The 27,500-nt window shown below is 41.1% G+C and overlaps 1 protein-coding gene and 1 pseudogene across 3 annotated transcripts in view; both read left to right on the top strand.

The window, feature by feature from the left end:
• LOC130105983 (uncharacterized) overlaps positions 1-27,500 on the top strand; it is a 257,444-nt gene that overhangs the window by 115,886 nt on the left and 114,058 nt on the right. The window lies entirely within an intron of this gene.
• LOC130105969 (zinc finger protein 883-like) lies at positions 242-20,810 on the top strand (annotated as a pseudogene).

Below are 27,500 nucleotides of genomic sequence, written 5' to 3'. Positions count from 1 at the left end.
CCGCAGGCCGCGAGTTTGAGACCTCTGGTATAAAGCATGGGGAATATCAAAACACCTCTAATGGAAAGAATATTTTTTTTTTTTTTTTTTTTTTTTGAGGTGGGTTTTATGTTAGTTTGCACAAAATCTGTTCCACACTCCAGTCCGGTAGGTGGCGGTAATGCTCCTAAATGCTGGTTGCCAACCGCCAATCAAATCAAAGAAGAAGAAGACGTCATCGTGCAGCGAGGGAGTTTCAGCAGCGTCGAGTCTTCTGAGGCGAGGAGAGCAGTTCACGGTATTTCTCATATTCACACAACCAGCAAACACACTTTATACAGTTTGATTAAGCGACAGACTCACTTCTGTATTGTTTTCATCGATCACAGCGATACTTGTGCGTCTTTTCTGGCGTCTTCCTCCTGAAATAAACGTTTAGTGCAGCAGCAGGGAGCCTGAGGAGAATATGTGGAGTTCATTCAGTTCTGAGAGATTGTGTGTGCTTTTGTGTGTTTGTTTCGTCAAGTCAAAGTTTAAGATCTGTGAGGGGAATTAATGTGAATCGATCACAAGTGTCACACTGGAACAGATAATGCTAAATGCTTTACATTGAGCCTATGATGAGCCACGTGAGACATTAGTCAATACTAATATGAAAAGCGTTTTACTCTTGAAACAATAGTGCTTTGTGGTGCTCTTTATTTTTAAAAGTTTTATGATAATTAACAGTTTCTGTTATTATTTGAATGATCTAACTACTTTATAGTGATTAATGTAGCTATCATAAGATCAAACTAGCTATATTTAGATTAATTTGGTCATATTATGCTGCTGTAATTATTTATCTGTAGTGGTTTATGAAGATAAGTGTCATTAGTGATTGTTTTTGTATTATTGATGTTTTATCCATGTCATATTGTGAGAAATAAGAGTATTGCCTTTAAGTATAGCAGTAGTTGTATAGGCTTTTATATCCCATACATATATTTTATATATACTCAAATAATGTGTTTCTAACAGCAAACACTCAGAATAAAGTGAGATGATCTGCTGATGATCCTGAATGGCTTGTTGAATGCGTGTTGATAGTCTGAGGATCATCAATATTAACAGATCTGATGAAAACAGTCTTTATTTCATGACAATAGTTCCTTTTTTCACCTCATTTATTATGCTGATGTCTTCAGATCTCCTGTAAATTGTCACTTAAAGCTCATTTCATTGGTGTCAGCAGACTGAGGGGATTTGTTGGCTACTATATGTAAGTTTATTTCTGTTTACGATTTTAACTGTTTTTCTTACCATTATTTATATTTGGAATAATTTATATTATTTATATTCTTTTCTGTATTTCTAGATACCGTATTTTAATGAAGAAGCAGAATAATGTTAGGATTAGCAATAAAAATAATGAATGAATTGGCATCAGTTACTGTACGATGAATAGATCTATCTATAGACAGACATAAATGCTTAGTGTTATTTCTTATAAAAACAAAACTCAGTAATTGATTTTTTTTTTATTCATCATCAGTGAAGCTCCTCCCACTGCAATCACATCATCAGTGAAGCTCCTCCCACTGCAATCACATCATCAGTGAAGCTCCTCCCACTGCAATCACATCATCAGTGGCAACATCAGTGAAGCTCCTCCCACTGCAATCACATCATCAGTGAAGCTCCTCCCACTGCAATTCTCCAATAAATGCTGTAAATTCCCATCCGCTGCAAGTGAAGACGAGCATTAAAGCTTCTGGAAGAGCTGAAATCTGCCAAGACTGAGTTTATTAAAGAGGACAGTGAGAACACGAGTGATCCAGAACCCTGCAGAATGAAACACACTGAAGATCCTGAAGAACAAAGAGGTTGGTGTTTATTCCTCATTCATTCATGATGCTGGAGAACATTCATGTTAGAAACATTCAAGCACTTCATCACATTTAGATAAACAGTTTAACTATGAAATGGTACAGAATGTTCTGGGTTTGTTTCAACAATACTATTTTAGCTGTTTTATTTTACATGTATTTTTTATCTGGTTCCCAATTTGCAACAACTTTACCAGAATATTAGTCATTTTTAACAAAGTTGAAAAATATTTTTTTTAGGAATAATCAGTAAACACCAAGTTACTGATAAAGTTGTATTTGTCAAATATAATATAAGTTATTCATAGTTCTAGAGATTCTTCATTTCGCGCATCCGTTATTGTTTGTATACAAGAAACCTGTGTATATCACAACTGTTTAGTGTTTTTAACCACATACTGTTTATTTTAGGTTTCAGACATTTAAATACATATAATTTATAGCAGAACAATACATTTATAGTTTTTAAAATACACAGTGGTGATTTGCCGACATATCAGATACACAGTGTAAATAACTATGAAGTTAACTATTTTTCTCCCAGTTCACCGGCCACTTACTTTCATGTATTTCGGGAGAAATTGAATTCACGCGCTGTAATAAACCCAACAGACAGGAACCTTTGAACTGCGGCCCAAACAAAAACATGACGGCGCCATCTCACGTTACAGATCAAGTTCATTTATAAAGGTTTTTTAAACGACAAAATAAACTCACTTACACGTATTTGAGAATCGGAATAGAAGATAGTTGATGACATGGTAAGCAAGTTTGTTCATATTTAGAAATAAAAGCGCTACATCTCATACAGCGCTATTTTGGCTGTGGTGAATCACGTGGGGTGGGGGGGGTCGCGATGTCTGTCAGCCCAATGAAGTACAGCATTATTTATAAACCAGTTATTTAAGAGTATTCAGTGGTTCATAAGATTACTTAGGAAGTTAAGTAAATGATTAATAAACTATTTAAATGTATACATTCATATATCTATTATTCAGACATATAGTAATAGTTACTAAGGATTAACATGTATTCATACTGTAATTCAGGGTTAATTCGGGTAGTTATAAAGCATTTAGTAGTGGTCAGTTAACTCTTTTTGTGAGCATCTAAAGTGAGGACTATGCCTTGTAAAGCTTTCTAAGTGATCTTATGAACCACTGACAACTCTTGTTTGTAAATAATGCTTTACTTCATTTAGAAATTATTAATTGATCATTAACAAAGTATGAAAATACAATTATTAAACAGATTATAGCTATGCTTATAAATCAAGAAAAAAACATTTATAGCTGTATTTATTAACTGCTTATTAATGTCTATTAGGGCGGGGCGATATGTAAAGAATTTTTTATCGATAATCGCTTTAAAAAATATCGCGATATCCAATTATATCGTCTACCCACGCCCCGCCCCCAACACGGAGACGACACCACGGAATACACCGTTAACACAAGTCATGTTGAGTTTGGCTGCACTTTATCTAATGATAGTCTGCGATTTAGTTGGTTTAATTTAATGATTGAAACGTTAAAGTTTTTACTTTGCAGTTTGAGCTTAAACGAGCATAAAACATTAGCTTTTCTTATGTTAGTGTTGCTAATAATTTCCTCACTGTTCTTATTGCATCTGTGTTTGAAACGAATTTCGTTTCATGAGGAGAAATGTTAAATACAACTACAGAACACAATTTGGTGATTGTAAGAATGGTGAATGAATGCATGATGTTATTACAATGTGCCTATTTGTTTTTGGCGGTATCGCCTGATTTAGTGATAGGTTTAATTTCCTAATAATGTGTAGCGTTGTTTTTAAACCCGTATTCAAAGTATAATATATTTGTTATTTGTCTAAAACTAGGAATTGAGATAGCAGCCTATTCTAAGCAACGCAATTTCTTCATCCTTTACAATATAATGGAATTTTTTATTTTACTTACAATGGTCATCTTTGAGCTTTTTGATTAGGCCTTTTTATTATGTGCAACATTTAAATTAATTTTCAGAAAGGGGTAAAGTTAGCCTACTTCTACCATTAACCGCTTGACTTCTACCTTAACCGCTTGATTAAGTTACCAAGTCTGATTCACACACGTGGCATTTGCCGCTAATGACTAAACAAAGGAATGCTCTGTTTACCACATGTGACCAAAAGGCATGTGACCAAAAGGCCCGCTTTGTCGAAGATCACGCGGAAGAACCCCTTCTGGGTCTCCTCCGAAGATGACAAGACGAACATTGTCAATTCAAATAATGCACACACATGATAATTCCCCTGAAGGAGGGGGGTGAGCCGGAGTTCACCACGCCGCCACCGTTCAACGAACTCTGAATACACATACACACACACACAAACACACACACACATAGAGACAATCATTCATGACCACGTGTGGTTAAAAGTACCGTTTTAGGCAAGGCAAGTTTATTTATATAGCACATTTCATACACAATGGTAATTCAAAGTGCTTTACATAGGAGAAAATAAAATAATCAAACAAATAAGAATAATTAAAACAGTTTAGAATAAAAAATTAAAGTACAATACAAACAGTCGGACGAGCAGTGGCACAGTGCTCATTTAGTAAATGCACAGCTAAACAGAAGTGTTTTGAGTCTGGATGTGAATGTGACTACTGTAGGAGCACATCTGATCTCCTCTGGAAGCTGGTTCCAGCTGCTGCTGGCATAATAGCTAAAAGCAGACTCTCCATGCTTAGAGTGAACCCTTGGTATTTCTGGCTGATGTGGTCCTAATGATCTGAGTGATCTGTTAGGTTTATATTCAGTGAGCATATCTGCAATATATTGAGGTCCTATGCCACTGAATGATTTATATACCAGTAATAATACTTTAAAATCAATCCTAAATGTAACTGGGAGCCAGTGCAAAGACCTGAGGACTGGTGTGATGTGTTCATATTTTCTGGTTCTGCTCAGAATCCTGGCAGCAGCGTTCTGTATGAGCTGCAACTGTCTTATGGTCTTGTTAGGAAGGCCAGTGAGGAGTCCATTACAATAATCCACCCTGCTGGTGATGAAAGCATGCACAAGTTTCTCTAAGTCTCTAAGTTTCTCCAAGTTTCTCTATTGATTTAATTTTTTAATTCTTCGTGCGAAGATAGTGTGTGCTCTATATATCCTATGGATATTTTTTCAATCTTTAAAATGCAACCAGGAGTTAGCTTTCTCACTCATTCAAGGGAGGAATTGCTGGCTCTGCGCTTGAAGGGACGAGCCGGGATACGGCACTCTATACCGGCGGAGCTGAGGAGGAGACCCAGGGGCTGCAAGGCCGGAGCTAAGCTAAAGGCCGAGCTAGCGAAGAATCGGAGGCGCTACAAGCCATCGATTCCCTCCGTAATCATGGGGAACGTGAATTCGCTGCCGAATAAGATTGACGAGCTGTCCGCGCTGAACAACCAGCGGATTTACCGTGAGATTAGTTTGTTTATATTCACCGAGACATGGTTAAACCACCTTGTACCAGATACTAACGTGGACCTGCTTGGATTCACTGCCGTGAGAGCCGATAGAGACACACAGGCAAGTGGAAAAAGCAAAGGTGGAGGACTCATTATGTATGTCAACAATCGCTGGTGTAACTCCGGACATGTTTCTGTAAAGACAGCCTCATGTTGCCGGGACCTCGAGCTGCTAGCCGTTAGCCTGCGGCCATACTATCTGCCGAGGGAGTTCAGTCATGTGATCACGCTCTGTGTTTACATCCCTCCGAGAGCGGATGCTGACGCTGCCTGTGAGAAGATCCACTCCGTCACAGCAGCGCTGCAGACACAGCACCCTGAGGCCTTTATGATCATCTCGGGGGATTTTAATCATGTAACTTTGGACTCTACTTTGGCCGTTTTTCACCAGGTTGTAGATTGTCCTACAAGAAATAACAGGACAATTGATCTCCTGTATGCTAATGTGAGGGATGCATACAGAGCGACTCCCCTCCCCCCATTGGGGAAATCTGATCACAACCTGGTTCACCTACAGCCACTGTACACTCCCCTGGTCCAAAAACAACCGGTGACAATTCGCACCAGCAGGAGGTGGTCCCCTGAGATGGAAAGTGCCCTGACAGACTGCTATAACACCACAGTCTGGGATGTGCTGATCGACCCACATGGTGAGGATATAGAGGGGATGACACATTGTCTGACGGACTACCTGAACTTCTGTGCAGATGTGGTCTGCCCCATCAAGACTGTCCGCTGTTACCCTAATAACAAGCCATGGGTAACAAGGGAGGTCAAGGCTGTCCTCAACAGGAAGAAGGCTGCCTTCAGGAGTAGGGACAGGGAGGCTATGAAGGCAGCACAGCGGGAGGTGAGACAATGTGTGAGGGAAGCTAAGGACAATTACAGGAGAAAAGTGGAGGAGAAGCTGAGGGAGAACAACATGAGGGAGGTCTGGGATGGCGTGAGGACCATCACAGGTCATAACACAAAGATAAGAACCACAGGGGGGACAATGGAGATGGCCAATGAGCTGAATGACTTTTTCAATAGGTTTAATCAGCCCTTGCCCTTGTCACCCCCACCCTCACCCACACCCCCACCGCAGCAATGTCTCCTTCCCCCCACACACCTCTCCCCTGACACTACCATACCCCAGTCTACTCACCTCCACCCCGACTTCGCAATGCCCCCCTCTATACACTTTTCCCCCAACACCACATTGTCCCCCTCCTCCTCAATACAGCCCCTGCCCCACATCACTACAGACCAGGTCAGAGAACAGCTGAGGAGGCTCCGACCTGGGAAGGCAGCGGGCCCGGATAAAGTGTGTCCGAGACTGCTGAAGACCTGCGCTGCAGAGCTGGGGGAGCCGCTCCAACGGATCTTCAACCTTAGCCTGAAGCTAGGGAGAGTGCCCACCCTCTGGAAGACATCCTGCATCGTTCCAGTTCCCAAGAAGAACAGGCCCAGCGAGCTGAATGACTTCCGACCAGTGGCACTCACTTCCCACCTGATGAAGACGTTGGAGCGGCTCCTCCTCAGCCTCCTCAGACCCCAGGTGCAGCACGCCGGGGACCGCCTGCAGTTTGCGTACCAGCCAAATGTTGGTGTGGAGGATGCCATCCTCTACATGCTGCACCGGGTTCACTCCCATCTAGATAAGGGGAATGGCACAGTGAGGATACTCTTTTTGGACTTCTCCAGTGCCTTTAATACCATCCGCCCCCCCATACTTCAGGACAAACTGGTCAGGATGGGAGTGGACCCCTTTCTGGTAGACTGGATCAGAGACTACCTCACGGACAGGCCACAGTATGTCAGGATGAAGGACATCATGTCTGACACTGTGGTCAGCAGCACTGGAGCCCCTCAGGGCACAGTGCTGGCCCCTCTTCTCTTCAACCTGTACACCTCGGACTTCAGTTATAACTCGGAGCTGTGTCATGTACAGAAGTACGCGGATGACACGGCCATCGTTGGGTGTATTGGGGGTGATAGGGAGGAGGAGTATCGGAGTCTGGTGGGGGACTTTGCTCTCTGGTGTCGCACTAACTGCCTACAGCTCAACACCTCTAAGACAAAGGAGCTGGTCGTTAACTTCGGGAGGACCAGATCAAGTCCGCGACCGCTCCTGTTGGAGGGAGTTGAGGTGGAGGCAGTTAAATCATACAAATACCTGGGACTGTGGCTGGATAACAAACTGGACTGGACAACACACACAAGCCACCTGTACAGGAAGACACAGAGCAGGCTGTACTTTCTGAGGAGACTGCGCTCTTTTAACATCTGCAGCAAACTGCTGTGCATGTTTTACCAGTCTGTGGTCACCAGTGTCCTCTTCTACACTGTGGTGTGCTGGGGGGGCATCATATCCAAGAAGGACACCCACAGGCTGGATAAACTGATCAGGCGGGCCGGCTCTGTGATCGGTATGAAGTTGGACTCACTGGTAATGGTGGCAGAGAGGAGGATACTGGATAAACTGCTGGACATTATTGACAATGCCAGCCACCCTCTGCTCACTATCATCAGCACTCAGAGGAGCCGGTTCAGTGGAAGGCTGCTCCTTCCCAAGTGCCGGACAAATAGACTCAAGGACTCCTTTGTCCCTTATGCCATCAGACTCTACAACTCCAAATTTGGGGGGAGGAGGAAATAGGGCAGAGAGGACAAAACATACATATACATACATACACACATACATACACATCTGGACTTACATTATACTTGGTTATTATTATTGTACTGTATTGTTGTATTGTATGAGTGTGTTCTTTCCTTCTCTCTGCTATTCTCTTTTCTTCATGCAAAAACTGCTACTGGAATTTTCAATTTCCTTGTGGGAGTCATCCCAATAGGATTAATAAAGTCTAAGTCAAGTCAAGTCAAGTCAAGTCTTGACTGGAAACAAAGCATCTAATTCTTGCAATATTTTTCAAATGATAGTATAGTATCTGACTCTAGAGACACACCAAGATTCCTGACTTGATTTTTAGTTGTTAGACCCCTAGCGTCAAGGTATGCATTCACCTTGAGAAGTTCATCTTTGTTTCCAAACGCAATGACTGCAGTTTTGTCTTTGTTTAACTGAAGAAAGTTTTGGCACATCCAACTGTTGACTTCATCAATGCATTGGCACAGGGAGTCAATGGGGCTGTAGTCGTTAGGCGATAGGGCTAAGTAGAGCTGTGTGTCGTCTGCATAGCTGTGGTAAGAGATTTGGTTCTTTCTCATTATTTGGCTCATTGGGAGCATGTACAGGTTGAATAGGAGTGGTGCAAGAATTGAGCCTTGAGGGACTCCACATGTCATGGACGTCCACTCAGACTTAGGGTCTCCTATGCTCACATAATAACCTCTCCCTTCTAAGTATGACCTGAACCATTTTAGAACTATCCCAGAAAGCCCCACCTAGTTTTCCAGCCTGTCAAGAAGTATGTCGTGATCAACAGTGTCAAATGCAGCACTGAGGTCGAGTAGTGCCAGCACTGATAATTTGCCTGTATCAGCATTTAAGCGAATATCATTTATTATCTTTATGAGAGCTGTCTCTGTGCTGTGATGCGATCGGAAACCAGATTGAAAATTGTCAAAGTATCCATTCAAGCTTAAGAATTTGTTCAGCTGATTGAAGACAACTTTTTCAATGATCTTGCCTATGAAAGGAAGATTTGAGATCGGCCTATAGTTGCTTAAGATTGTCTTATCCAGATTGCTCTTTTTCAAGAGGGTTTTGACCACTGCAGTTTTCAGGGAGTTTGGAAAACTCCCAGAGAGAAGTGAGGCATTAACCACTTTTAGGAGATCTGCTTCTAAACTGTTTAACACACTTTTGAAAAAAGATGTGGGAAGTGCGTCAAGGGCGCAGGTTGATGTTTTAAGGTGCTGTACGGTTTCTTCCAAAATTTTGCCATCAATTTCTTCGAAAACAGACATAGTAACTACTTTCTCAGGTAGTGGTCTGATCTGTCTGACCCCAGAGCAATTCAAGGATGAGCTGATCACCTTTCTGATATTATTGATTTTCTCAGAGAAGAAAGAAGCAAACTCACTGCACTTGCTGTCTGAGAGCATTTCACTGGGAATCTGGCTTGGGGGGTTTGTCAGTCTCTCTATAGTAGCAAAAAGTGTGCGTGTGTTGTTTAAGTTTCTGTTTATAATATTCGAGAAGAAGGTCTGTCTAGCTTTGCCTAGTTCAATATTAAAAGCATGGATGCTGTCTTTGTAGATGTTATAATGGACTACAAGTTTTGTCTTCCGCCACAGGCGCTCTGCTCTTCTGCATTGTCTTTTCATATTTTGCACAGCTGTTGAGTTTCTCCAAGGTGCTTTTTGTCTTCCACTATTCTTCCTGACTTTCACAGGAGCAATATCATCAATTACACTTTTAACTTTTGAGTTAAAAGAATCAAGGAGAAAATCAACAGAGTCAGCAGATATGCTTGGTTTTAAAGATATGGCCTTCATAAATAGCACACTAGTGTTCTCATTTAAGCATCTCTTCTTGACAGACACAGATCTAGCTTCAATGGCAGGAGAGATCAATATATCAAAGAAAATACAGAAATGATCAGATAGTGCTACATCCTTAATAACAATCGATGAGATGTTTAGACCCTTACTGATAAGTACATCTAGAGTGTGACCACGATTATGTGTGCGTCCATGTACATGCTGAGTCAGATCAAAAGTTTTGATTTCTTTTGCCATATTGGTTTCTGCATTATCTATGTGAATGTTAAAATCTCCAGCAATGGCAAAACAGTCAAACTCAGAGGAAATAGTTGATAACAGTTCTGTAAAGTCCTCAGCAAAGGCTGGAGAGTATTTTGTAGGCCTGTAAATAATAAGTAAAATACGTGGAGCACCTTTTAACACAATACCCAGATATTCGAAAGACGGGTAATTCTCAATGATATTTGCTTACATTTATAGACATCTTTAAAAAGAGCAGCTAAGCCTCCGCCTCTCTTACCCGCTCTGCAAACACTCATAAAAGTGAAGTTAGGAGGGGATGTTTCATTGAAGACTGTTGCACTGCAGCTGTCTTCTAGCCAAGTTTCATTTAGAAACATAAAGTCCAGGTTGCATGTGGTTATTAAGTCGTTGACTAGAAGTGATTTATTTTTAAGTGAGCGGATGTTTAAAAGTGCTAACTTAACAGTCTTACTTTTTGTCCCCACAGCGATCTTAGTTTGGCGTGTAATAGGCACCAGATTAGATTGGTTTGCTTTACGGCTTTTGAAGGCCTTAGATTTTCTATCATGTAATTGAACAGCAATAGAGAAAGATTCAGGCACACTGGGTTCCCGCTTGTTTTGTAAACATTTGAGAAAGTTATTGTTATAGCGGGGACCCGACACATATCACTGAGAGCTGGTATCAGTTGTTTTTGGTTCACCTCGAGCCGATGGAGGAGGGTGTGAGCCCTGGCGCTGTGGCAGAGGCCGAAGAGCTCTCACAGGAGGAGGAGGAGGGGGAGGGCGAGCTGGGCCCGCAGGCTTTGGTGGTTGTTGGGCCTGCCGTTTTTTGGTTGACATCTGGGGGCTTGCAGCAAAAGAGTGCGATAGTTTGGTTCCAGCATACACCAGTTGTTCCATTTTCTCTGAGAAGCACAGAGGTGGAGTTGCTGGAGAGAGGGGCTGTTGCTCTGGTGTTATCGGAGGCTGTAATATGCTGTCCTGTATTCCCTGGCTGTTTTCCAGAAAGTCATCCTTGGGTGCTGAATCTTCTAGCAGTTCTAGTATGTCACAGTCTGTCTGTGATGAGTTCTGTGGTCAGGGCTCTGCTGAGATTGGGTCCGTAAGCAGAGGTTGTTGTGGCTTAGTGGTGTTATTGTCCTTGTGTGATATGTCAGCCGCATGTCCATTCAGGTGCTGAAGTGAAGTCCTGTGGTCATTCATACTGTGTCCAGGTGTGTGTGTGCCATTCAGGTTGAGTGGATTGGCACACACTGCAGAAGGATGATTGAGGGAGAAGTAGATATTGTCCTTTAGCACTCTTGAACCAAGTTTGTTTGGGTGGAGCCCATCCTGTTGAAACAGTTGCCTCTGACTCCAGAAAAGATTGAAGTTGTCAATGAAGTTCACTCCTTTTATATTGCAGGTTTTTTTCTGTTGAGCCCAAGCAACTGTGAAAACCTGTTTGTTCCTCTTGCTGGGAGTGGTCCACTGATGAATGTCTGAACTTTCAGTCTTTTAAGTGTTTCAAAAAGTTCATTAAAATCCTTCTTAAGGAGTTCTGGCTGCTCTTTATTCAATTCAATTCAATTCAAATTTATTTGTATAGCGCTTTTCACAATACATATTGTTTCAAAGCAGCTTTACAGAAAGTGCATTTCAGAAATGTACATAGAAGAATATAGTTAGTTAATCATCATGTATTAATTTAGGGCATAACATATCGCCGGCGTCGAGTCGTCTCTTCACAGGCGTCGAGTCGTCTCTTCGCAGGCGTCGAGTCGTCTCATCGCAGGCGTCGAGTCGTCTCTTCACAGGCGTTGAGTCGTCTCTTCACAGGCGTCGAGTCGTCTCATCGCAGGTGTTGGGGCATCTGAAGTCTCCGTGAGAGGCTGGATACAAACTGGAGCTGACGAACGCTATTTATAATAGCAGAAAAGCAGATGGGAAATAATTAGCGTAGCTGCTGTTCATAATATTAATGCATTCGATCTGATTCAACAGTGGTATAAAAGGTAAGCATTATGTGAATGCTTGGCTGAAGAGATGCGTCTTTAATCTAGTTTTGAACTGGGAGATCGAGTCTGAGCAACGAACAGTATCAGGAGGGCGATTCCAGATTTTAGGAGATAAATGTGAGAACGCCCTCCCTCCTTTAGTGGACTTAGATATCCTAGGAATGACCAGAAGCCTCGAATTTAGGGATCTTAAAGAACGCGATGGATTGTAGGGCGATAGAAGATCCGTTAAATACACAGGAGCTAAACCATTTAGGGCTGTATAGGTCAGTAGTAGTACTTTGTAATTGATACGGAACTTAATAGGTAACCAGTGCAGAGATGATAGAATCGGTGTTATATGATCATATTTTCTTGACCTAGTAAGAACTCTAGCGGCTGCATTTTGCACTAACTGTAGCTTGTTTATTGAAGATGCAGGACAACCAGCTAATAAAGCATTACAGTAATCTAGTCTCGAGGTCATGAATGCATGAACTAACTTTTCTGCATCGGAAACAGATAGCATGTTACGTAATTTAGCAATGTTTCTAAGGTGGAAAAAGGCAGTTCTTGTAACATATGAAATATGATTTTCGAAAGACAAGTTGCGGTCTAGTATAACACCCAGGTCTTTTACCGTAGAGGATAAAGTAACAGGACATCCTTCTAAATTAAAGTTGTATTGTAAGAGATTTTGTGGGTAGTTTTTTGGACCAATAAGTAATACCTCCGTTTTATCTGGATTTAATAGCAGGAAATTACGCGTCATCCAGCATTTTATATCTTTAAGACATTCTGTCAATTTAGATAAGTTAGTGTATTCATCTGGTCGTGATGAAATATATAATTGAGTGTCATCAGCATAGCAGTGGAAATTAATTCCATGTTTTCTTATAATATTACCAAGTGGCAGCATATATATTGAGAATAGCAGAGGGCCTAACACCGATCCTTGCGGCACTCCATAGTCTACTGACGTTATCTTCGATTTTTCACCATTTAAACAGACAAAATGGTAATGGTCTGATAAGTACGATCTGAACCAGCTTAATGCCTGTCCCTGAACACCAGTGTAGTTTTGTAGTCGATCCAAGAGTATTTTGTGATCTATAGTGTCGAACGCAGCGCTAAGATCGAGTAGAACTAGTATTGAGATACAGCCTTGGTCAGAAGCTAAAAGTAAATCATTTGTAATTTTAACTAGCGCAGTTTCTGTGCTATGATGCGGTCTGAATCCTGACTGAAATTTTTCATATATCTCATTTTCTTGCAAGAAAGAACACAATTGAGCGGACACAATTTTTTCTAGTATTTTAGACATAAATGGAAGATTTGAAATGGGTCTGTAATTTGCTAAGTTATTTTGATCTAATTGCGGTTTCTTAATAAGAGGTTTTATTACTGCCAGCTTGAATATTTTTGGAACATGACCTAAGAATAAAGACGAGTTAATAATATTAAGAAGAGGCTCTTCCACTACAGGTAACACTTCTTTCAGTAGTTTAGTGGGTATTGGATCCAATAAACATGTTGTTGGTTTAGATGCAATGATAAGTTTATTTAGCTCTTCCTGTCCTACAGTTGTAAAGCGGTGTAGTTGTTCTTGAGGGACGATAATTGAGGCTGAATCACAAGACACCATAGAGGATTGTACATTTACAATTGTATTTCGGATGCTTTCTATTTTCTCATTGAAGTAGTTCATAAAATCATTACAGCTATACTGTAACGGAATATTTTGCTCTGGTGATGTCTGTTTATTTGTTAGTCTAGCCACGGTGTTAAATAAAAACCTTGGATTATTTTGGTTATTTTCTATTAGTTTGCGGAGATGCTCAGCCCTGGCTGCTTTTAGAGCCTTTTTATAACGTGACACACTGTCTTTCCACGCGATTCTAAAGACCTCTAAATTAGTTTGTTTCCATTTACGCTCTAAGTTACGAGTTTCTCTCTTGATAGCATGTGTAGTACTATTGTACCATGGTGCTTTAGTTTTCTCTCTAACCTTTTTCAATCTAATTGGAGCAACAATATCTAATGTACTAGAGAAAATGGTGCTCAAACTGCTGGTCATTTCCTCTAGTTCATCTGTTTGTTTGGGTTCACTGAGCAGCTGAGATAGATCAGGTAAGCTATTTGAGAATCTATCTATAGTGATTGGAAGGATTGTTCTGCCTGTTCGATAACGCGGCGCAACATGACAAATTTCAGCAGTACGTATTATGCACGTTACCATGCAATGATCAGTGAGATCGTCACTTTGCGGTATAATATCTATATCTTTTGGATTGGTTCCGTATGATATAATTAAATCTAGTGTATGATTTAGACGATGAGTGGGACCACTGACGTTTTGCTTGACCCCAAAGGAGTTTAATAAATCTGTAAACGCAGTCCCTAATGCATCATTTGTGTTATCTACGTGTATGTTAAAATCTCCAACAATTATTGCTTTATCGACATTGACCAATAGATCTGAGAGAAAGTCTGCAAACTCTTTTAGGAAATCAGTGTAGGGCCCTGGAGGTCTATATACGGTAGCCAAGGCTAGAGATAATAGGGATTTCTTTCCTACATCGAAGAGCGTAACGTTTAGCACAAGTACTTCAAACGAATTAAACCTGTGACCTGTTTTCTGAGTAACATTAAGAATATCTCTATAGATTGTTGCAACACCGCCGCCACGACCGATCAGACGGGGCTCATGCTTATAACAGTATCCTGGCGGAGTAGACTCATTTAGACCGAAATACTCATTTGGTTTAAGCCAGGTTTCAGTAAGGCAAAGTACATCGAAGCTATTATCTGTGACCATTTCATTTACAATAACCGCCTTAGGTGTGAGCGATCTAATGTTTAGAAGACCTAGCTTTAGAAATTGTTTTTGTTCACTGATATTTAGATTTTCTGGTTTAATTACAATAAGATTTTTCCTAGATCCTACACTAGATTTATTGTTTGGCCTCACTAGACGAGGAATAGACACAGTTTCTATATAATGTTCTACACTACTTATATCAATTAAGTTGGGACAGCAAATTTTATGAATATCATTCTTCCCCACATGAATGATGAGTCGATTTGCAGTCTTATGTTTCGTCAGAATGTTCTCAAGTTCCCTGTTTACATCAGAAGTCGTTGCTTGTGGAAGGCACCACGTAGTTGTATCCCTGCTAATAATATTTCTGATTATGGAGTCACCCACTATCAGAGTCCTGGGCTTGGCTGCGCTCTGAGCTGAGTGCCGCTGTCTGCTCGACCTTGAGCGCCAGTTAGCATCAGTGTTAGCTGATTCAGTCTGTGTTCGATCACATTCATCACATTCAGCGATTCCTCATTCATTAATACTTCAAATCTGTTCTCAAGATGTATAGGCGGTGGTAGGAGACCAGTGTTTGCAATCCTTGTCAGAGCCGTATCTGGGGTAGAGGATGCTGTTAATAATGCTATAAATGTTTTTCTGAATGGTTTTATTCCTCAGACATTTCCTGAATTTAAGGTGGTTCTTAAAGATTGGGAATCAGTTGATGATACAAGCCTAACAAACCTACTGAAAGGGTACGGGGATTTGGTATTTTTTTGTATTGAGAAAAAAATGTTATATCATATCTGTGTGAAGTCTGTACATCTTGGGCAATTGAAACAAAGACTGGATGCTAAATGGAGGACTGTGCTTTCTATTTCTGATGAGGTATATCCATCCTGGAGATTACTGTACAAACCCCCTATCTCTAAGAGATGTGGAGACCTTCAGTAGAGGTTATTGCATTGTATTATTGCCTCAAACTCTTTTATTTCAAAGCTTAATGCATCAGCATACTATCACCTGAACAATATTGCAAGAATTAGATGCTTTGTTTCCAGTCAAGACTTAGAGAAACTTGTGCATGCTTTTATCACCAGCAGGGTGGATTATTGTAATGGACTCCTCACTGGCCTTCCTAAAAAGACCATAAGACAGTTGCAGCTCATACAGAACGCTGCTGCCAGGATTCTGAGCAGAACCAGAAAATATGAACATATCACACCAGTCCTCAGGTCTTTACACTGGCTCCCAGTTACATTTAGGATTGATTTTAAAGTATTATTACTGGTATATAAATCATTTAATGGGCTAGCACCTCAATATATTGCAGATATGCTCACTGAATATAAACCCAACAGATCACTCAGATCATTAGGATCACATCAGCCAGAAATACCAAGGGTTCACTCTAAGCATGGAGAGTCTGCTTTTAGCTATTATGCCAGCCGCAGCTGGAACCAGCTTCCAGAGGAGATCAGATGTGCTCCTACAGTAGTCACATTCAAATCCAGACTCAAAACACATCTGTTTAGCCGTGCATTTACTGAATGAGCACTGTGCCACTGTTCGTCCGACTGTTTGTACTGTACTTTATTTTATTTTTTATTCTAAACTGTTTTAATTATTCTTATTTGTTTTGATTTTTTTTTCTATGTAAAGCACTTTGAATTACCATTGTGTATGAAATGTGCTATATAAATAAACTTGCCTTGCCTTGCCTTCTCAACCGTTTAAAACAAAACCGGCTGTGTTTACGGGGATATTTGGGACTTTAAAAAAAAATAAAGAAAAAGGTGTGTAGGCCTACCTACTGACGTCTTTCCACGGTTGAAATAGTAATGGGCGATATAAACGATATGCGATATAAACGATACAAAATTGGCCTACGATAGAGATTTTAATTCTATTGCACTATCGCGATAATGCATGTTGATGACGCAATCTACCCGCGAAATTTAGAGCTAGTACGAGCTGCAACCGGCTGCAACGCATCACCGTATTCGTCATCTTGAGTAAACATGGATGAATGCGAAACTGAGGGGCTGGTGAGAAAGACCGGTGCCGTGCAACATCCGTTATTTGGCCTTGGTTCGGATTTAAGCAGTCCGACGAGCAGCAGCAAACTATACTCTGTAGAGTGTGAGGGGCAACAGTTCCGGCGTTACGCCTGTTTCACACATACTCCGTTTATATGCGGTGCTTATTTTTTTCCATAGGCTACCCATGTTAACAGGTTATTAGAGTTTTCACACTGCACGCGGATGCGGTCCGGCAATGCGTTCCAGGTGCGGTGCGTATACAGCAGTGCAGAGATCGTTTACTCACCGAGTTTATTTTTGTAGTGCACGTGCTGAATTAAAGTGACAGCGCATTATCAAAATGAACACGGATCGACCTGAAAATATAGTAATCTCTCCATAAATGCATTAATTCATACTAGGCTACTATTTTTCAGTCATTTTCTTTTTAACTTTAAGCTCGGGTAATTTAAGCAAGGAAAACTACTGTCTGTGTAGCCTACAAATAGAATAGCAATGCTGAAACTTTTTATTTTATTTTATAAAAGACGCGCTGATACTAAAAATAGTGATTTGAAATAAAAAATAGAGAATAAATGTTGTGTTTGTGGTACAGCTGTAGATCAGTTGCGCACTGCAAACGCAGCATATGTGAAAGTATGTGTGAAACAAGCGTGCATTAAAGGAAAGAAACCCAATACTTTAAGCTTTTTCATTGTTAAAGTCTCTGCAGCTAGTGTACTTGAATTTTTTTTATCTGCAACATTATGTTGTATAATTACAGTTTTGCACAATAAATGTTCTCAAAACTACATGCAATATGTTTCTTTCTTTAAAAAAAAATACATTTAGCAGTTTGGCTTTCCTTAGAACCATTTCAGAACAGGTTACATAAACCCTATTATAATTTACATATCGTGATATATATCGTTATCGCAAGAGGCTGCAATGTATATCGCAATATGGATTTTAGGCCATATCGCCCATCCCTAGGTTGAAACAATAATTCTTCTGATGTTTATTTGATGCTATATATTAACTAGAAGGATAATTGTGAGATATACAGTAATTCTGTGTGTATTTGCCCATGCACTACATGAGAGGCGGCTCTTTGTATGAGTGTGCATCTCAGAAAACAGCGTGCATACAGACGTGTTCTCTTTCGTCTTGCGCTTTAAGAATGCTATCAAGAATCGATTTTCTAATCCTAATCCTACTAGCCTATAAAAAATATTTAATTAATGTTATTGCATGTGAATAAATATGTGTTTAACTATAGGGCTAGGTGAAAAATAGCCCATGTCATTTTTTGATGACGTTTATCGTCTGGAAACAGACTGTTAAATCGACATCGCGATACTTGCGAGACATCGTCGATATACGATAATATCGTCATATCGCCCAGCCCTAATGTCTATTAATGCTTTATAAATGATGAATTAACTGTTTACTCATGCTTAACTAATGATTAATAGCGTGCAGTTATTATAAAGTGTTACCAAATATTTTTTTAGGAATAATCAGTAAATTTACCTCATTCATGGAAAGTTTCAAGGACATATTATTTTTATAGCAGTTGTCTACTTTCTACCATTACATCAGGGCTCACTTTCATGTCCTTTCACTTTATATTTCTCTCTTTGAATTATTTTTATGTACTGAAAAATAAATGTAATATTTGTTTCTTTTATGTCAGACCTGATGGAAGAGAGCGAGGAGAGAGAAGAACTGAGTGAAGTGAAGGAGGAGAGAGAAGAACTGAATGAAGTGAAGGAGGAGAGAGAAGAACTGAGTGAAGTGAAGGAGGAGAGAGAAGAACTGAGTGAAGTGAAGGAGGAGAGAGAAGAACTGAGTGAAGTGAAGGAGGAGAGAGAAGAACTGAGTGAAGTGAAGGAGGAGAGAGAAGAACTGAGTGAAGTGAAGGAGGAGAGAGAAGAACTGAGTGAAGTGAAGGAGGAGAGAGAAGAACTGAGTGAAGTGGAGGAGGAGAGAGAAGAACTGAGTGAAGTGAAGGAGGAGAGAGAAGAACTGAGTGAAGTGAAGGAGGAGAGAGAAGAACTGAGTGAAGTGAAGGAGGAGAGAGAAGAACTGAGTGAAGTGAAGGAGGAGAGAGAAGAACTGAGTGAAGTGAAGGAGGAGAGAGAAGAACTGAGTGAAGTGGAGGAGGAACATCATGTTCAACCTGGAGGAAAACCTTTGAGTCGCTCAAAGACTAAACAGACATTTTTAAAGAAAAAAAGAGCCAAGAAATCTTTCACCTGCACTCAGTGTGGAAACAGTTTCAAAACCCAATTTTGTCTTAATGTTCACATGAGGATCCACACCGGAGAGAAGCCGTTCACATGTGATCAGTGTGGGATGAGATTCAGTCGATCATCATCCCTTAATGTTCATATGATGATCCACACCGGCGAGAAGCCGTTCTCATGTGATCAATGCGGGAAGAGTTTCAGACAATTAACAAATCGTAATCAACACATGAGGATCCACACCGGAGAGAAGCCGTTCTCATGTGATCAGTGCGGCAAAACATTTCTCTGTAGATCAGTCCTGAAGAGACACCTGACAGTTCATACGAAGGAGAAGCCGCATTCATGTTCTGTGTGTGGAAAGAGTTTTTCACTGCTGCAATCTTTACATGGACATGAGAAAACTCACACTGGTGTGAGAGAGTACATGTGCTTTGAGTGTGAGAAGACTTTTACTACAGCGGGCAGTTTAAAACAGCACCAGAGGATTCACACTGGAGAAAAACCTTACAAGTGTTCACACTGTGATGAGAGATTCAGTCGCTCATTATCTCTGAAAACACATGAGATGATCCACACTGGAGAAAAACCTTACAAGTGTTTACACTGTGACAAGAGATTCAGTCGCTCATCACATCTGAAAAAGCATGAGATGATCCACACTGGAGAAAAACCTTACAAGTGTTCACACTGTGACAAGAGATTTAGTCAGTCAGACCATCTGAAAACACATGAGAGGATCCACACTGGAAAAAAACCTCACAAGTGTTCACACTGCGACAAGAGATTCAGTGAGTCATCATCTCTGAAAACGCATGAGAGGATCCACACTGGAGAACAACCTTACAAGTGTTCACACTGTGACAAGAGATTCAGTCAGTCATCATCCCTGAAAACACATGAGAGGATCCACACTGGAGAACAACCTTACAAGTGTTCACACTGTGACAAGAGATTCAGTCGATCAGCAACTCTGAAAACACATGAGAGGATCCACACTGGAGAACAACCTTACAAGTGTTCACACTGTGACAAAAGATTCAGTCAGTCATCAGCTCTGAAAACACATGAGAGGATCCACACTGGAGAAAAACCTTACAAGTGTTCACACTGTGACAAGAGATTCAGTGACTTATCAGCTCTGAAAACACATGAGAGGATCCACACTGGAGAAAAACCTCACAAGTGTTCACACTGTGACAAGAGATTCAGTCTGTCAGCATATCTGAAATCACATGAGAGGATCCACACTGGAGAAAAACCTTACAAGTGTTCACACTGTGACAAGAGATTCAGTCATTCATTATCTCTGAAAATGCATGAGAGGATCCACACTGGAGAGAAGCCGTTCTCATGTGATCAGTGTGGCAAAACATTTCTCTGTGGATCAGAGCTGAAGAGACACACGAGAGTTCATACGAAGGAGAAGCCACATTCATGTTCTGTGTGTGGAAAGAGTTTTTCACTACGGCAACATTTACATGGACATGAGAAAACTCACACTGGTGTGAGAGAGTACATGTGCTCTGAGTGTGGGAAGACTTTTACTACAGCGGACAGTTTAAAACTGCACCAGAGAATTCACACTGGAGAAAAACCTTACAAGTGTTCACACTGTGACAAGAGATTCAGTCGCTCATTATCTCTGAAAACACATGAGAGGATCCACACTGGAGAAAAACCTTACAAGTGTTCACACTGTGACAAGAGATTCAGTCGCTCATTATCTCTGAAAACACATGAGATGATCCACACTGGAGAAAAACCTCACAAGTGTTCACACTGTGACAAGAGATTCAGTGAGTCATCATCTCTGAAAACGCATGAGAGGATCCACACTGGAGAACAACCTTACAAGTGTTCACACTGTGACAAGAGATTCAGTCAGTCATCATCTCTGAAAAAACATGAGAGGATCCACACTGGAGAGAAGCTGCACACACGTGTGATCAGTGTGGGAAAAGTTTCTCCATTAAATGTGACCTGAATATTTACACGAGGATCCACACAGGAGAGAAGCCGCATGTATGCCATCAGTATGGAAACAATTTCACATACAAATGTTCTCTTGATTAGAGAGTTAGTTCATGTGTTAGTTCATGCGTTCATGACATCAAGACTAGATTATTGTAATGCTCTACAGGTGTTACAAATGCAGAAATATGCAATGTACGAGTAGTTAAAGGGTTTGTTTACCCAAAAATGAAAATGATGTCATTAATGACTCTCCCTCATGTCGTCCCAAGCCCGTAAGACCTCCGTTCATCTTCAGAACACAGTTTAAGATATTTTAGATTTAGTCCGAGAGCTTTCTGTCCCTCCATTGAAAATGTATGTACGGTATACTGTCCTTGTCCAGAAAGGAAATAAAGACATCATCAAAGTAGTCCATGTGACATCAGTTAGAATGTTTTGAAGCATCGAAAATACATTTTGGTCCAAAACAAACTAAAACAACTACTTTATTCAACTATATTCATTTCCTTCTCTATGGGTCTAGAGTAGTTCACGTAGTAAAACAGGATGGCGCTTCTGTGTTATACGTCACAAGCATCACACACATGACCAGCGTCGGCCAATCGTGAGCCTACGTGAACTACTACACGGACAGTATACCGCACATACATTTTCAATGGAGGGACAGAAAACTCTCGGACTAAATCTAAAATATCTTAACCTCTTAACCTTCTCCAGAGCGTCGGCGCACTGAAGCGTTTTTTTTTTTTTTTTTTTTAAATATACTATCAGATTTAATGTTATACCTTGACAAACTATACATCATTAAAAAGATATAAGACTCAAGATTCAGTATTTGACCACTATTGTATTCTGAGAAACTTATAGTGACAGTTATGTCTTAATTTGTGTCAGGAGTTATGAAATGAAAAAAACGAGTCGATACCTTTAATATGAATTATGAGCGTCAGCCGGTCCATTCATAAAAAACACTCCGTGCTGTCGTCATGACAGCGATTCACAAAACAACGTCCCTGAGGGCTTTTAGCTCAAACAATGTGCAGATGTGGAGAAATATTGATATATTCTCATAGATTCACATCATATTTCTATAGACAGGAATAATATTTATTGAATTTATACCCAAATGCGTTGATGTAATCATGATCGCTTCTTACTGAGATGTGCTGTGTTTTCCATTCATACCAATGGCATGGGGGCGCTATATGTCCAATAAAAGTCCATATATGGATCATGAAGAAGACCCATAGTCATGTGACATTCCAGGACGTCACTGAGTGATACAGAAAGTAGCTGACAGAGATCGCTGTAACATGCAGATAAAGATGTTTTGAAGACAATAAACATGATTGCAATGATATTTGAGTTACCTGTGTTCTTCAAGCCATGCCAGGTATTTCATAATAATAGATTATATTCATAATGTAATGCTAATCGATATAGATTTCAACATCGTTCAGAACACTAAATAATACATTTTCTGTCGGATTTTTTTTTATCTGAAGCCAAGTTAGATCACAGAAGATTATTTAAAACACTAGACTTGCGTTATATAGTAAGTTTGGACCACAAACATAATTTTAATCTCATAAATGGTCGTGTATTGATGGTGTGCTAAGCTAACATGCTAGCGAGCCCAGGCGCACCTGCCACGAGCAGTTATTGTTTTATGATTTTTTTCTGAATAGGAATGCTTACTGAAATGTTTCAGTGCATTTGATACCAGTTTCAAATATTTAGTGAGAATTTTGATAAAAGAAATTAGGGTTTGAAACCCTATGAATAGCCTGTGAATAGCCAGTCGTTAGTAGCTATAATGCAGACAAAAGAAATGCATATTTAGATCCATAATCAGTCTGGAGAGGTGTAAATGTGTACAGGGGAGACTGACACTGAATGGGGCACCACAAAACAATAGAGACAATAGACTGAATAGATGACTCAGAGGATGACTAAACATCAGTTTGCTAATAGAGTCTAATCAAAATAAAGTAATTTGACATGATCTTGAAAAACATTTAACTAAATACAGAGTTTTATACTTATCATTTTCAGATTTTAAATATAAAATGGTCAGACATGTGGCTTTAGCTGCAGTGCATTTCTAGATTGCTCCAGGGCCAACTTCAATTTTATTTTCATGAAGATGTTTCATAAAAATAAATTTCTAATAACTTTACAAAACTTTGAAGCTATTTAAAATTGTTTTTTTCATTATGACAATAATTCATTCTACATTTACAATAAACAACCAGGTGTCAGCTTTCAAATGAGATCATACTTGTGCTTTTAGTGCAAAGGGTTCATGAACTGTATCTGTTTCAGTTTGGGTATGTCATTTCTGGGGATTTTTCAAAAGTGGGCTTGAAGCTTAACAGGTTAAACTGTGTTCCGAAGATGAACGGAGGTCTTACGGGCTTGGGACGACATGAGGGAGAGTCACTAATGACATCATTTTCATTTTTGGGTGAACTAACCCTTTAACGGCACCTGCCAGTATCCCTTTAATAAATCCAATTTAATAACGAAACGTGCAGAACCAAGGTTATCAATGCAATCCTCCATACGAGGAAGAGGAAAGCAATCTGGCGTAATAACAGCGCTGACGTTACGATAATCGCAGCACACGCGGCTAAACCATTTTCTACTACACTTCTGTTTAGCTGTGCATTTACTGAATGAGCACTGTGCCACTGTGTGTCCGACTGTTTGTACTGTATTTTATTTTATTTTTTATTCTTATTTCTTTTGATTATTTTAATTCCTTTATTCTAAACTGTTTTAATTATTCTTATCTTTTGATTTTTTTTATTTCTTCTATGAAAAGAACTTTGAATTACCATTGTGTTTGAAATGTGCTATATAAATAAACTTGCTTTGCCTAAATATTCGTCGACTTCTTTCATAATAGCTTGCTTGTATGCATTAACACGGTAGGCATGTTCTTTGATAGGAAGAGAATGGTTAACATTTATATCATGCTGTAACATCGAAGTTTTAGTAGGTGTGTCAATCTCCAGAGGAGAGCCGTCGAGGAGAGACTCTAGGTCCGAGAACCATACTCGGGCCTGCCAACACGGGGCTAATAACAGAAGATGGGCCTCATCCCGGCGAACTCTCTCCAGAACTCCCTGGAGTAGAGAGATCGGGGGAAATGCGTACAGACGTGACCTCTGCCATGTCTGCATCAAAGCGTCCAGCCCCAGAGGAGCTGGCTGACTGAGTGAAAACCATAGTGGACGGTGTGTGTTCTCTAAGATGCAAAAAGGTCTACTTCTGCTCAACCAAAGTTTTTCATAGGAGCTCTACCACCTCGGGGTGGAGTCTCCATTCCCTGGGCCTCGGCCCCTGCCTACCCAGGATGTCTGCTCCTGGATTATGTAAGAGACCACTTATGTGTTGTCCATGCAGACAAGCACATGGTGACCTCTCAGGTCTGGCAGGAAGTGCTTGAGAGAGAGAGATCGAAACACCGCCATAATTTCTAGCCGATTTATGTGCCAAGAAAGTAGATGGTCCTGCCAAAGGCCTTTCGCCGAGCGACCACTCATGATCGCCCCCCAACCTGTGAGGGAAGCATCCGTCGATAGTGTACGCGTCGACAAGAAGCCCCCAGCACTGGGCCTTGGGCGAGGAACCAAGGTTTGTTCCACATGACTAAGGCACGTAGGCATCGCCGCATGACCTTGATCATGCGAAACGGATTTCCCCTCGGAGAAAACCCCTTGGTCCTGAGCCACCACTGCAGGGGTCTCATGTACAGGACACCAAAAGTTATTACGTTGGACACAGCTGCCATGAGACCCACCAGTCTCTGAAACTGTTTTGCAGTGAGTGACTGGCCTAGTTTTACCTAGGCCGAAGACAAGAACAGGATATTGGTACACTTCGCCCCCGAAAGCGAACCTCAGGGACTTCCTGTATGGAGGACGAATGGGTACATGGAAGGACGTGTCCTTCAATCTATCGTGACAAACCAGTCCTCGGACTGAATCTGTGACAAAATCTGTTTGAATTTAAGCATCCATCCTTCTTTGGAACAATGAAGTAACGGCTGTAAACCCCTGACTCCCTACTGGGAGGAGGAACCCTTTCTATAGCTTCCTTTCGCAGAAGAGTCTGTACTTCTTGCTCCATAACCAGAGCCTGCTCGGGGTCCACCACGTAGGGAGGACCCCTAAAAATCTAGGCGGAAGAACCGAACTGAATTCTGAAACCATTTCTATAGTGAGCAGGACCCAACGAGATATATTTGGCAGTAGCTTACACGCTGCCAGAAAATCTACCAAGGGGACCAGTCTCTCGAGACTGGCCTCTGTTATTGGTCGAACAGCCACTTCGGTGCCCTGTAATGGCGAACCGGCAGGGAACAACCGAACTGGCAGCGCTGCGACCCTCCTCAGAGAGTCGCTTCCCAGGAATGATAACATATCCAGAGCCTGCTCGGGGGTCCACCACGTAGGGAGGACCCCTAGAAATATGGGTTGATGAGAACCGAACTGAATTCTCTAACCCTTTTCTTTAGTGAGCAGGTCCCAATGAGATATATTTGGAAGTAACTTACATGCTGCCAGAAAATCTACTTAGGGAACCAGTCTCTCGAGACTGGCCTCTGGTATCGGTCGAACAGCCACTTCGGTGCCCTGTAAAGGCGAACCGGCAGGAAACAACCGAACTGACTGTTCTGCGAACCTCCTCGGAGAATCGTTCGGGAACGCTGACACCTCTGTGCCCTGAAGCGGCAAACCGGCAGGGAACAACTGAACTGGCAGCGCTGCAACCCTCCTCAGAGAGTCGCTTCCCAGGAATGATAACATATCCAGAGCCTGCTCGGGGGTCCACCACGTAGGGAGGACCCCTAGAAATATGGGTTGATGAGAACCGAACTGAATTCTGTGAATCTTTTCTATAGTAAGCAGGTCCCAATGAGATATATTTGGCAGTAACTTACATGCTGCCAGAAAATCTACTAAGGGAACCAGTCTCTCGAGACTGGCCTCTGGTATCGGTCGAACAGCCACTTCGGTGCCCTGTAACGGTGAACCGGCAGGGAACAACCGAACTGACTGTTCTACGACCCTCCTCGGAGAATCGTTCGGGAATGCTGACACCTCGGTGCCCTGAATCGGCGAACCGGCAGGGAACAACCGAACTGGCAGTGCTGCGACCCTCCTCAGAGAGTCACTTCCCAGGAATGATAACATAACCAGAGCCTGCTCGGGGTCCACCACCGTAGGGAGGACCCCTAGAAATATGGGTGGATGAGAACCGAACTGAATACTGTAACCCTTTTCTATAGTGAGCAGGACCCAACGAGATATATTTGGCAGTAGCTTCCACACTGAAAGAAAATCTACTAAGGGGACCTGTCTCTCAAGACTGGCCTCTGGTATTGGTCGAACAGCCACTTCGGTGCCCTGTAAAGGCAAACCGGCAGGGAAAACCGAATTGACTGTTCTACGACCCTCCTCGGAGGATCGTTTGGGGACGCTGACACCTCGGTGCCCTGAAACGGCGAACCGGCAGGGAACAACCGAACTGGCAGCGCTGCGACCCTCCTCAGAGAGTCGCCCCCCAGAGGGTGCCGAGGAGACACGGATTCTCAAACCCGTATCTGCCTGGAGCCTCGGCATCAGGAATTCTTCTTAGGCGAAGACTTCTTCGAGATAACGACTATCCTCAGATATGTCTTATCCCAAAATGACTATGGCTGAGACTACTAAAAAGAACCAGCCTCTCGAGACTGGTCTCTAGTATAGCTTGAGAAGGGAGATGGGCACCATATAATGAGGTGTTATCCATTTCCTCCTGAGAACAACCATTTATTTCCTCAGAAATAAATGACTCCTCAAAGATCAGATGAGTACATATATAATTTTCTCAATTAAATAGAGCCAAATATCAACCAGCCAAGTAAACACGGTCTGGATGTAAAAGCTGAATAGTATATTAATACAGACATCTAACTCCAGGATAAGATGAATACATATTTAATTTTCTCAAATTAAATGCAGCCAAATATCAACCAGACAAGTAGAAATGGTCTGGATGAAAAAGCTGAATAGTATATTAATATAGACATCTAAGTCCAAGGATAAGATGAGTAGCTATACATTTAAATTTCTCAAAAATTAAATGCAGCCAAATATCAACCAGACAAGTAGAAACGGTCGGTAACGCTTCCTTTTACAGTACTTGCGTGTACTTACAGTGTATATGGTAAATACATGGGTTAGGGGTAGGTTCAGGGTTAGTACCTAGTTATTAACCAGTAATTATAATTACTATAATAAGTACATAGTAAGTACATGGGTAACAGGACTGTAAAATGAAGCGTTACCAAACGGTCTGGATGATAAAGCTGAATAGTAGCCTATAAATACAGACATTTAACTCAAAGATTAAAAGAGTACATATTTAATTCTCTCAAATTAAATGCAGCCAAATATCAACCAGAC

The sequence above is a fragment of the Rhinichthys klamathensis genome, unplaced genomic scaffold (assembly GCF_029890125.1).
Source record: "Rhinichthys klamathensis goyatoka isolate OS25496 unplaced genomic scaffold, OSU_Roscu_1.1 h1tg000331l_1, whole genome shotgun sequence".
In the NCBI taxonomy this organism is placed as follows: Eukaryota; Metazoa; Chordata; class Actinopteri; order Cypriniformes; family Leuciscidae; genus Rhinichthys; species Rhinichthys klamathensis.
The sequence above is the reverse complement of the archived record's forward strand: the minus strand, read 5'-3'. Positions and strand labels throughout refer to the sequence as shown.